This window comes from Marmota marmota, unplaced genomic scaffold (assembly GCF_001458135.2).
Source record: "Marmota marmota marmota unplaced genomic scaffold, marMar, whole genome shotgun sequence".
Taxonomy (NCBI): Eukaryota; Metazoa; Chordata; class Mammalia; order Rodentia; family Sciuridae; genus Marmota; species Marmota marmota.
Window position 1 is genome coordinate 127,076 of NW_026006769.1, and position 13,012 is coordinate 140,087.

Sequence of the window (13,012 nt, forward strand, 5' to 3'; positions counted from 1 at the left end):
GAGCTGGGAAGGACGGAGGGGCCTCCAGCGGCCTACCCCAGGCCCCTGTCGTCTAGCCGCCACCGCGGCCCACCTTGCTGTCCTCCATCAGAGGGACGCCCATGGCTTCCAGGACTCTTGGCAGTTCCTGATGTCCACCATCCCATACCCTTGACGGTCCAGCTTCTGGAAGAGCTCTTCAAAAACGCAGTAGGTTTCGTCATAGTCAAGCCCAGCCACCTTGGGCAGCAGAAAGCCCCACACCCCGAGGGGCAGGGTGACAGCGCGCCAAAGAGCCCGAAAAGAAAAGAGAGCCCCAGCCGTGTAGCTGGGTAGTGGGCACCAGGGGGCCTCCGCAGCGCTGCAACCGCCAACAGAACGCAGGGGTCAGGAGGCTGTGGCTCTGCCCATCCTGAGGCCACTCAGGTCTTAGCTGAGGACCATATTGTTCCCCCTAGTTGGGTTTGGCTGGAGAGTCCCACACAATTTTGATTCAGCCTCTAAACTGGCTGAGTGGTTGTGTTTATGACGTGATTGTTTTATTCAGTTGTGCTCAAAATCAAGGTTGCTGTAGATAAGCTTCCATGTGGTCCTCCTGAGCCAAGGGAGAAATACACATGCACATATAATGCCAAATAAGTCCTAATGTTGTTTTCTCCTTGGATGTATGTGTGTGTGTATGTGTGTGTGTGTGTGTGTATTACATATATATGAATATATATGCATGTGTATGTATCTAAAACAAAATCCTAATGTGTGTGCATGTGTGTGTGTGTGTGTGTGTGTGTGTGTGTGTGTGTGTCTGTGAGCATGTGAGTGTGCATCTAAGGGAAAAATTAACTTTCTGATACGTAACATGAATTGACAATTGCAAATGTATACAATATATAAATATATGTTCACACATTCAGAGTAGCTGAACAAGGAAATTTGGAGCCCATTCCTCAATTGTGTCTTGTGAATTTGGCGAAAAAAAAAAAAAAAAAATCAGCATTTTTTTAAGCATCTTTGATGAATTGATGGGGCAGAAATCAGTTAATGAGCATTAAGGACTAGAAATAAAAATACATTTCAGGTGAAGATCTAAATGTAAATAGGTGAACCTTTAAATTCTAGGAGAATTTATCTCCTAGATTTAAATTAAACCTTTAAAACCTCAGTATAGAAAAGGAGTTACAAATTCAAACATTAAAAACAAATCATAAAATATAAATTTGGTAAAGTTTAAAACAGCTGTGCATCAAAATATATCATAATTTTTTTGGGGAAACCCCCAGATAGAATGAAAACACAAACCTACAACCAACAAAAGATGGTGCTCAGAACACACAAGGAATTCTATAAATCAATAAGAAGACAAATAACCTAATAGTCAAAGAAAAAGGACCTACAATTTATTAATGTTTCCATATTGTCAAAGTCCTCACTTCATCATGTCCTCATTTCTCTCTTTAGTCCCACTTAGATTCCATGATCCATCATCTTAATCAGTATCTTACACACCCCTTTATTCCCTGCTCTATAATCCATTTCTCTTATTCATTTTCAAAACCCTGTTCTTGAGAAAATCCAATTCTCTGTATTCACACCTGTAGCTGACTTCGGCTGTAGATACTCCTCCTTCAATGCAAAAAAAGAAAAAAAAAATAGGTGCAAACTCAATTGAGAGTTTGGAGATATGACAGTAGAAAAAAGATATGACCTTGGGGAGAAAGGGCCCATTCAGTAGCTTCCATTTCTTAAATGAAAAATGAAGAACTATGGCAAAAATGAGGATGTAAGGATGTGAAGCAGAAAGTATCAGAAGGACAGAATGTGAGGACCAGAAATTTGAGGAAATAAGAGATTCAAGATCATTACTGTGAAGAATGAGAAGGCTAGGTTACAAAAGAAACAAGATATTTGGGCCCTATGAGTACCAATTTGGGGCTATGAATTTATAGGATATCAATTTCGGAAATTTACTGGGCATCATGTAGCTCAGAATTGAGCACACAAGCCCTGACACATGCCTATAATCCCAGCAGCTTGGGAGGCTGAAGCAGAAGAATCACAAGTTCAAAGCTAGCATGAGCATAGTGAGGTCCTAAAGCAAATTATGAAGACTCTATCTATAAATAAAAAATAAAAAAGCATTGAGCACACCAATCTTATACAGTTGTAATGGACCATTACATCACACCTTCTGTCAGAATACCCATATGCCAACCTCCACTCTGATGTGGCATACAGACATCCTAATGCACTCTCACAGAGGCTCTGTGTCTCTTCATAACACTTAGTACACATGGCTGATACATGACAGAGCTATAAGACAGAAGGAGTCAGGATCCTGTGGACAATGGAAACTTCATGTCAGACCTGATATACATAGATTTGTGTGTAACAGAAACAAACTCAGATCTTAAGGCACTAGTATTTTCACGTTTTCTGCCTCCCACAGTTGATCCTAACTAACCAGCAAAAAATCTCCAATTAACTAAAAAGAATAACATAGCCACAAAAGTACCCATGTTAAACCACAGTCAAAATGTCTACAAATAAAGGGTTTGAAATGGTGAGTAATGTCGATGTTAAAATAACTTTAATTCTTTATAGAATTAACATATTAGAAAATTTTTACTAATTTTATAAATATATGGCAATGATATTTATAATAAGGAATTTCATAAAAATTATAAATGAAAACATGGATAATTGCACAGATTGCCTCAGCATTTTCTTTACCTAACATTTATTGAGTACAATACCATGCTAAACAGTATGTTGGCTGCCAGGGATATGAAGATAAAACAAGGAGTCCCTACCATTGAGGAGTTCACAGAGACATAAAAAGATGATTTTATGTATTCTAATTTCCAGTATTATTTATTTATTTCTGAACATAAGTAGTTGATTAAGCAAATGGACAAAAAAAAATTTTTTTCTTTTTTTTTTAACCTGTAGAAAAGAAATCAACTTTGGTAGAAAAAAGGGCTAACTGTAATTTGTCTCTCTGAGCAGTAGAGGGCAACAGAACATCAAAATGACAGCTCGAGTAAGCCTCTGTGGACCATGTTGCAGGCCTTTTTCTATAAAAGTAATTTATTCAACCAAGTGTTTTCTTCCCCAGACTCAATGACATATTTAACTATGAATATACATATTGAACAAATTCATTCTGAATAAAATACATTCATGACTTGACAAAAATAACAATTTTGTGGGGCTGGGGTTGTAGCTCAGTGGTAGAGCACTTGCCTAACATGTGTGAGGCATCTGATTCAACTCTCATCACCACATATAAATAAATAAAATAAAAGTTCATTGGCAACTAAAAAATATTTTTTTAAAAATAATAATTTTAATTTATTCCTGTGGCATTTATCATTTTTTATATTTTTTTCTCCATGTTATAAAATCATGAAAATTCATCATTCAAGAAAATACATTTAATCTGTTTTTTTTCTCATAAGTATTGTAGATCACTTCTTTCTTATTGGTATCTTCCCAAGATTAATTAATAAAACATAATATGGGCACCAGCTATGGGTTTTGACAGAAGATTTTAAAAAATTCTTCAAATTACTTGTGAGTAGCATCTCTTTGCAGCATATAATTCGACAACCTTCATTTATGTCATCTCCTTTGACTATAATTCACATAAAAATATTCATGTGATCAAAGCTTTTTAAATTGCACTAAAGCATTTTATATTAATCCACACTGTGTTTTCTATGAAAAAGAAGGGGAAAAATGGCTTTTTTTCATCATAATGTTTTCTTTAAGACTACTGTGGAAATGCTCCTCTAGGTACCAGTGAGTTAGTTAACTCTCATTTGGAAAGTTATCAGCTGGCAGTTATTTGTGGAGCTCCACTAAATACTCAACTTATAAGTATTCACAGAAGGAGATGTTTTAAATTTGAGCTAGGGAAGTTGCCTAGGATTTCTGTAACAAATTACCAGAAACCCCATGGCTTAAGGCAACAGAAAATTACTCTGTTCTAGTTCAGGAGGCATAAGATCAAAATAAAGGTGTTGGCAGAGTAGAATCCTTCTAAAGGCTCAGAGGAGATTCTGTTCCTAGCCCCTTTTCTAACTTCTGGTGGTTGTCAGGAATCTTTGGTTTTCCTTAACTTGTAGCTGCATCACTTTAATCCCTGCCTTTGTCATTAGAGGTATTCGCCCTATACGTGTCTCTGTGTCTTCCCATTACCTTCTTATGAGGTCACCAATCATTGGATTTGGAGGCCCATCCTAATCCTGTATGGCCTCATCTTAACTAATTACATTTGCAAAGACCTTATTTCTAAACAAGATCATATTCTGAGGTTCCAATGGACATGAATTTTGCAGATTCCTTCTTCAATCCACTACAAATAGTAAGGCTATTTTGTATGTCTTCAAAGAAATCTTTAAAAGGAAGAAAAGTATTTTCTCTATGGAAATGAGTACCAAATATATTATATTCAAAACAGATACATACCAAAATGTACTCAACTAAATTTTTTTTATTTACTTTATTTTCATATTCATGTTATTTATGTTATCTTGTATAGGAGTTTTGAAGTGTATAATAAAATAATCCATTCAATATATAAAATATGTATAACATAAAATGTATGCTGATCATTGTCAACAAATAGTGTGTACATTTTATTAACCCTGTAGAATTAATAAATAAAGGAAGATATAGTAAAATCTTACTATAAGTAGAGTCCAAAAAGTTCTATTATGTAGGAATTATGGCCACATTATTGCAAGGTTGAAAAAAACACAAATTTCTCAAGTAGATTTCCAGTTAATGTGTATTTTAATTTATGTTTACATTTATAAAATGTGTAAGAAACAAATTATGTTAAAATTGTACCATACATTAAATTAAGAACGCCTTAAATAATTACAGAGCACTCATTTCCTGACTCTTCACCCTGCACACCTTTAGCCTGTCCCCATTTAAGAATTGCAGCAGGGTAAAGTATGAAACCAATTACCAACACAGTTCTACCTCAATTTATATTATCTTCTTATTTTTTCCTTTTTTTTTAGTTGTAGATGGACACAACACCTTTATTTTATTTATTTACTTATTTTTATGTGGTGCTGAGGATCAAACCCAGTGCCTCACATGTGCCAGGCAAGTTCTCTACCACTGAGCTACAACCACAGCCCTGAATTCACATGATCTTAGAGACATTTTAGAGTTTTCAGAGAATAAAATCAAGACTAAAGAACTTTAAAAAGATGATAAAGGGAAATACTGTCATGTTGCCTAACAACAGGGATGTATTTTAAAAAACAAATCCTTATACAATGTTATTGAGTGAACACCAGAGTGCACATACACAAACCTAGATGGCATAGCCCCACTACACACTAAGCTGTATCTTCTAGCTACCATGTATAAGGTTTGTCTTGTTGATCAAAGCATCTGCATGCCACACATGACTCTACAATGAATTGTATAATTCTCATTATCAGAAAGGAGGGAATACATCTGGGTTTTGAAAAAAGTCAAGTTTTTATAGCAAAGAGTTGTTTGAAAAAATCTTTCTGAAAGATAAAGATAGCAGATAATGTCTCTTAAAAATTCCTAAAATAATCACAATAACAGGCTTAATAAGGGTACTATGTTGTTTTGTTAAAATGAAGGTCATAAAGCTAAGCCACAACTCATTCAAGGCAGTTATGACTAAGACTAAGCCAATGATTGTTCCAACTTATTTGAAGAATAGAGGTTAAAAATTGAAACAAATGTCCTCTAAACACACTTCAAATATCACCCTCCTGCCTGGCCTTTTGGTAGGCAAAGGATGACAGACTCTATAAGCCATGCTCCCTGATGAAAACCCAAAGTTAGTAGTCTGAGCTGCTAGTTCTGAACATGCTTTAAAACAATTGAGCAGACACAGAAGTGACCTTTCAAAGATAATATAGCCAAATCAAACTCTGGTTGAATACATGAAAGAATCCTGCAAGGAAACTTCTGGGGCTTCAAGACCCAGCACAAGACTTCTTCTTCCCTACATTTCTAAGGCCTAATGATAAATGGGAATTAATTCAGAACACCAAGGAAAGCAGGAGGAGAGTTGCCAGTGCAGGATGGAATATGCAGGAAGTGATGTTAGTGTAGGAGAGTTCAGTCTCCATGGCAGAAACCCAAGGAAGCTTCAGGCTCAGTTTGCAGGTGCCTCTAAGGGCAGGGAGCTAAGAGGCTAAAATGGAAGGATGGTTTGAAAGTGGGCCTAGCACATGATGGCACCAGATATCTGCCTACACTTCCTGCCTTCCTCTGCCATTTTTAAATACATGAAATACCAACTAGCATTTCACTTCTGGGAAAAATAAAATAAGGTTTCTTCTTCTGAAAAACAGAATAAACTGAGGAGAATTAGGTATGCTGAGGATGGACATCAGTGTCCTCAGTAAAGCCCCCTGCCTTCTTCTTTGGAGTTCCAAACCTCTCCCTGCAAAACTAAAAGGCATCAACATTCTAACCCCAAGATTAAGGCAACCAGTGGGTAAATCTGTTTATTGACACTGTGGTTAGCTGGGGCTAGGGTTGTGGCTCAGTGGTAGCGCACTTGTCAGGCATGTGTGAGGCACTGGGTTTGATCCTCAGCACCACATAAAAATCAACAAATTAATTAATTAAATAAACGTATTTGTCCATCCACAATTTAAAAAGCTGTGGTTAGCTATGTACCAAGAACTTGACTTCCTTGTTCCTTAATCTGATGCTTTTCTGGGAAGGGACTACCAGACTGGGCATTTCATTTTCTGGCCTCCCTTATATCCAAATGTAGCTATTTAAGTACACGGAATGTGAGTAGAAGTGGTGTGTGTCACTTTCAGGCCAGGGCTTTTAAGAAATCAACTGTGGAGCTGGGATGTTGCACAATGGTGCAGCATATGCTAAAATTTGTGAGGCCCTGGGTTCTGTACCCAGTGGATGGTGGGGTGGTGGGGAGGAAGTGGAAAAGAAAGGAAGGAATAAAGAAAGAAAAAGTGCCTTTTCACATTCTCACTTACCCTGTACCAGCCGGAAGCAGAAGCCACGAAGGTCAAAGATGCCTGTAGCATCAGTTGAAGGAGCCTGGGTCTCTGAGTCACTACATGAGGAAAAGCCACCCATAAATCAGGAACATCTGAACTATGCTGCAGTTGAGAAACAAACAAATATCATAGAAAACAATGAAGTTTTGAGGCTTATTTGGTAACCAGCATTACCATAATTAATTATCCTTCCCATGTACATGGAGCTCCCAGCATAGGCACTTAACTTGTAGGAGGAAAGACCTATATATTCAAAGGAAAGAAACTCCGAAAAGCTATCTAGAACAGTCCCGTTCTTAAATATGATGGACAACTAAAGATCCACTTTAGTGGTAAAGTGCCCCTAGGTTCAATCCCCAGTAACTCCCCGAACAAAACTGAAGTATTGAAAGACAAAGAAAATAAGCAGAATAAACAAACAAATCTAAGATTTACTAATCCAGAAAGAAGAACAGAGATTGTAGGCTTATAAAATAGGGGAAAAAAACCCTAAAATATTTGAATTTGTGTTCTTAGAGAAATTTGAAAATATATTAATTACTTCCACAAAATTAGCACTAGATAATCCTACTCCTCGCCCTGTCCCCCCCACACATCAAAATAAAAATACAAAAGGAAAGTCTTGTAAACTAAGCATATGATTGCTAAAATTTTAAAAATCAATTGAAAGTTCATGGGACAGTGTGCCAGGTTTTGTGGCACATACCTGTAATCCCAGGGACTCAGGAGGCTCAGACAGGAAGATCACAAGTTTCGGACCACCTCCAGCAACTTAGTAAGACCATGTCTTAAAATAAAAATATAAAAAGGACTGGGTATGTAATTTAGTGGTAAAGTGCCCCAGTAACCCCCCAAATAAAATTGAAGTGTTGAAAGACAAAGACTAGGACCCCTTCTAGAACATAATTCAAAAGATTAGACAGAGAGCTTCAGAGAAGGTGAAACAAAGAAAATAAATCCTTAAGTTCCAACATCCAGCAAATATAACAGAGAAGAAAAATAGCTGGGGATATAGCTCAGTTGGTAGAGTGCTTGCCTCACATGCACAAGGCCCTGGCTTCAATCCCCAGCATAACACACACACACACACACAAAAAATGTTGGGCCTGGGGTTGTGGCTCAGCAGTAGAGCGCTCACCTAGCATGTCTGAGGTGCATGTGTGAGGCCCTGGATTCCATCCTCAGCACCACATAAGAATGAAATAAAGATAATGTGTCCAACTACAACTAAAAAATAATAAATACTTAAAAAATTAAAAAAAAATAATAGAGAAAAAATAAAAATAAGGAAGAATGAAATGGTAAAAATTATAAAGAGATCTCCTCCAAAGTTAAAGATATAACTATTCTTAATAAAGGGGATAAATGAGTACCAAGGAAAAAAAAGACCATGTCACATTACCATGAAATTTTAGAACACCAAATGATTAGAGAAAGGATTTTATTTTTATTTTTATATTTTACTGTAGTAAGAACATATAAGATGAGGTCTACCTTTTTTACTACATTTTAAGTTTATGGGACAGTGTGTTCACTGCAAGCACAGTGTTGTATAGCAGATCTCTAGAACTTACTTATCCTGGTTCTGAAACTTTCTAGACATGGAACAGCAACTGCTCATTCCCCCTCCCCCAGTACCTGGCAGCCACCATTATATTTCTGCTTTTACAAATTTGACTATTTTAGGAATTTCTTGGAAGTGGAATATTGCAGAATATGTCCTTCTCTCATGAACTCATTTCAGTGAGAATAATGCCCTATACGCTCATCTCTGCTGTTGCAAATGGAAGGATTTTCTTCTTTTTATGGCTGAATAGAATTCCCATTGTGTACATACCACATTTTCTTGATCCATTCACCTCCTGATGGACATTTAGGTTGATTCCATATCTAGGCTATTGTGCACAGTGCTGCAATAAACATAGGAAAAGTAGATTTTTTAAAGTCTCTAGAGAAAAAGAGGAAAAAGAGGTCACTTACCAAGAAACAATAATAAACTGGCATCAAACTTCTTATTAGGAACACTCTGTGCTAGAAGAGAATGAAACAATGTCTTCACTGTTCTGAGGAGGGAAAAAATTTGAATATACAATTTTGTGCTGCCCTAACTGTTCTTGGTTCCACTAGGGTGCCTCCTTCCCTTAGCAATTTACTTAACACTCCTTCCATATTTTCATAACAAAGACAATACAACACACCAAGACAAAACAAGACACAAACATACTGTATCAATCCTCTCCATTTTTTTGAAATGGCCATCCTTCCTCTCGTCCTATCTACATCTAGGGATGAGCAGATTTGCTCCTGTCCTATCTATCTCTAGGGATGGGCAGCTTTTCCTTGTCACTTAACCCCCAGTGTCCTGGGGCTCCCCGTACAGGCCACCATCTGCTGCAGTCTGGCTGGGCAAAATAACGGGGGAGGGGGTGACAAGCAACTTGTGAAGGTTGATACAGCGGGAGCCACTTTATTACAGGTCAGAGAAGTATATATACCCAACAAATTACACACAGTTTAACTTAATTAACATAAACTAGATACAGCAGTCAACCAATAAGGAATCCTCATCATCTTAATGATTATACACAGCTTAACTTAATTAACATCATTAGATACAGCAGTCAGTCATTAAGGAATCTCCATCATCTTAATGGCTCGCTGGCATTACTTCTCAAACCACTCCCCCTGGCAAAGTGCCAGGCGCCATCTTGACTTGGTTGTGGCTCTCAACATTGTGCTCTGCCAAACTATAAATCAACATGAAGGCATATGAAAGACATTTTCAAGTGTGCAAGTGCTCATAAATTTCATCTCCCTTCTATGTGTTTGTTTGTTTCTGTTCAATATGCCTTTGGATATATTCCAGAGAAGTGAGGTACTGCCGCAGTCTGGCTGGGCACAAATCAGAGCCACTCAAGCAGGAACAAACTTTATTTCCGAACTCCACCAGCACACTCCCCGGGAACTCTCCCAAACGCCACCCACACTGCTCCACACCAGCACTTCACCAACCAACTGCGCGAATTCTTCAGGAATCCCCACTAGAGCTCAACCGGAACTCAAAGGGAACTCCACTAGAACTCAAAAGTCATCATCTTAATGGCTCACTGGCGTCACCTCTCAACCACTACTTCGGGCAAAAATGCCATGCGTCATCCCTACTCGGCTGTGGCCCTCAACAAGGTACAAACCAACAATGATGTAGAATATGAGGGAGTGGAACTAGGAGTGAAGTTTAATAAAAAAACACTTCCAGGTTGAGAGTTGTGCATGGAGTTTGCTAAACAATCTAAATCAGAATAGGAAGCCAGTTGGCCCCCAAATACAATGTCTTCAAGAACAAAAATGAAATGTGGTCTACATTAAAGATAGAATAATTATGGAAATGTGTGATATCCATGATGTAGTAAAGAAATTTTCTCCCAGTAAAAATAAAAGAAAGACAAACAGAAATTTCAGGAAACAAAAACAACAAAAATTGTGTAAAATAAGTCATGATACAAATACAAAGCCCATTAAAATACAGCATCATCTGTATTTTATTAAAATACAGCATCATCTGTATCTTCTCCAAGGATTCTAGAGATCATGACCTTAAACCTATAAAAAGAACTGTAATTGTTGCACATTATTTGACTATGCAGTAAATGATAGTTAAAAAGACACAATAATATAAATTAGGGAAAGCACTAATTTTCAATTTTGAGGATCAACCTATAAGCAACATGTGAAAGATGGGTCTCAGGTAAAGAATGAATTTGGCATTGACCTTGAAATGCAAAAACAAAAATACAGCTGACAGAATGTGTGAGTGTTCAGGTACAAGCATGTGGAAGATGGAAGAAAGGAGAAAAGATCCAATTGCCTCATCAAAGCATATCCAGAGGCTCAGGCAGGACTGCCTCTGAGGAGGCAGGAGAATTCCGGCCCTGGGGTGCTGGCTGCTGGGGGACAGCGGTGGGGGCTGCCAATGGGAGCCGGCCAGATCGGCTCGCCCCTGGAGCACAATGGCAGGGCCACCGCCACCTCACCCTCTTGGGCTGGGGAGCTGGCGCCCGCAGGCTCCAAAGGGCAGAGGCGGGGGTCACTGAGGCGCCTGGCGAGCAGCCTGTCAGCGCCTGCTATCGGGCCTCGGTGGATGGTGTGAGGCCCCATGGGTTCAACTCCTATAGCGGCCCTGCCTCGGTCTCCAGCTTGCAGGTTGAAAGCCTCCGGAAAAAGCGGCCGCTTTTTCCATGGTTTGGCTTGGAGATTGGTGGAACTCTGGTCAAGCTGATTTATTTTGAACCCAAAGACATCACTGCTGAAGAAGAAGAGGAAGAAGTGGAGAGTCTTCAAAGCATTAGGAAGTACTTGACCTCCAATGTGGCTTATGGGTCCAGGGGCATTAGGGACGTGCACCTGGAGCTGAAGGCCCTGACTCTGTGTGGATGCAAAGATAGGTGATCTTCAGCTTTGCAAACTGCATGAACTAGACTGCTTAATCCAAGGAATTTTATGTATTGACTCAGTTGGTTTCAATGGACGGTCACAGTGCTATTACTTTGAAAATCCTGCTGATTCTGAAAAATGTCAGAAGTTACCATTTGAGTTGAAAAGCTCATGTCCTTTGCTTCTGGTGAACATTGGCTCAGGGGTTAGCATTTTAGTAGTGTAGTCCAAAGATAATTACAAGAGTTAATGTAAAGGCACAAGTCTTGGAGGAGGAACTTTTTTTGGTCTCTGCTGTCTTCTTACTGGCTGTACCACTTTTGAAGAAGCTGTTGAAATGGCATATTGTGAAGGTAGCACCAAAGTGGATAAACTAGTGCAAGATATTTATGGAGGAGATTATGAGAGGTTTGGATTGCCAGGCTGGGCTATAGCTTCGAGAACATTAACCAGGTGGTATTTGTTGGAAATTTCTTGAGAATTAATACCATCATTGTGCGGCTTTTGGCATATGCTTTGGATTATTGGTCCAAGGGACAGTTGAAAGCACTTTTTTCAGAACATGAGGGTTATTTTGGAGCTGTTGGAGCACTCCTGGAGCTGTTGAAGATTCCCTGATTGTTACCTGGGAGGGCATCCTGAAATTTCTACAATGGGATCTGTGGACTTTTGTTTTTTAAAAGACTTACTCAGTTTTATGATCGTGTACTATCTGAATCAAATTGAGAAATGACATGTATTTTTCTAAGTCATCAAGATAAATCCTTAAAAAAATTCAGTCTAAATTAGCAACTGGTAAGGAAAGAAGCATTAAAAAACAAGTGGACCATGTTCAGGCAGCATGAGGATTCCTGTGTTTAAGTTGCCCTTCCGAGTAGCGCTGTTACACCTGTGGTGTTTTTGGAAATCTCAGCATAACTCACTGCAGAAGCCTTGGAAGAGCTGTCCCACATTGAGTTGGCTCAGGTTGTGCATTCTATTTTGACTTGCTGTGTGCAGGACAAGCTGCTGTGTGTGATAATCTAATCACTGTTTTCTCAGTACGGCTTTAGAGATCACCTGTGCATTACTCTGGTTTGCATTTAGCCTTTGTGTGTACATATTGAAAAATGATTTATTTTAAGCATCTGCAAACTTAATTGGGTGGGTTAATTCTGTTCCTGAAACTGAAAAAGCAACTTTTAGAAGGGCAGCTCTTGTGTTACTTCTCTAAATCATGGGAAGGTCCATATGGAAGGAGAAAACTGCTGGCAGAATTTCTTAGGGTAAGGGGCATAATGACCTGACCAAAGTGGGTGAGCTAGTGGAAAAAGCAGAGACTGGCAGTGTGACACCAAAGAGCTCTGGAATTGACAGCTCTTCAAGGGGCCATGTAGAGAGTATCCTTTTAGGCTGAGTAGCAAAGGAGGAATTGAAGTGTCTGCTGATGAACTCTGGGAGCCTCTGGTGCTCATGGGTTTTAGGCTACTTGAGTGTCTTGCTAAGGGCTGGACCTTTTCTTTCTGCTGTGCAGAATAAGTTAAGAAGCCTTCCTCTTGGAAACAGTGCAGCTTTTATATCTAATG

The 13,012-nt window shown here is 38.8% G+C and overlaps 1 pseudogene; it reads left to right on the plus strand.

Annotated features, from left to right (window-relative positions):
- Nucleotides 1-10,969: 10,969 nt before the first annotated feature.
- LOC107133608 lies at nucleotides 10,970-12,073 on the plus strand (annotated as a pseudogene).
- The last annotated feature ends 939 nt before the right edge of the window (nucleotides 12,074-13,012 follow it).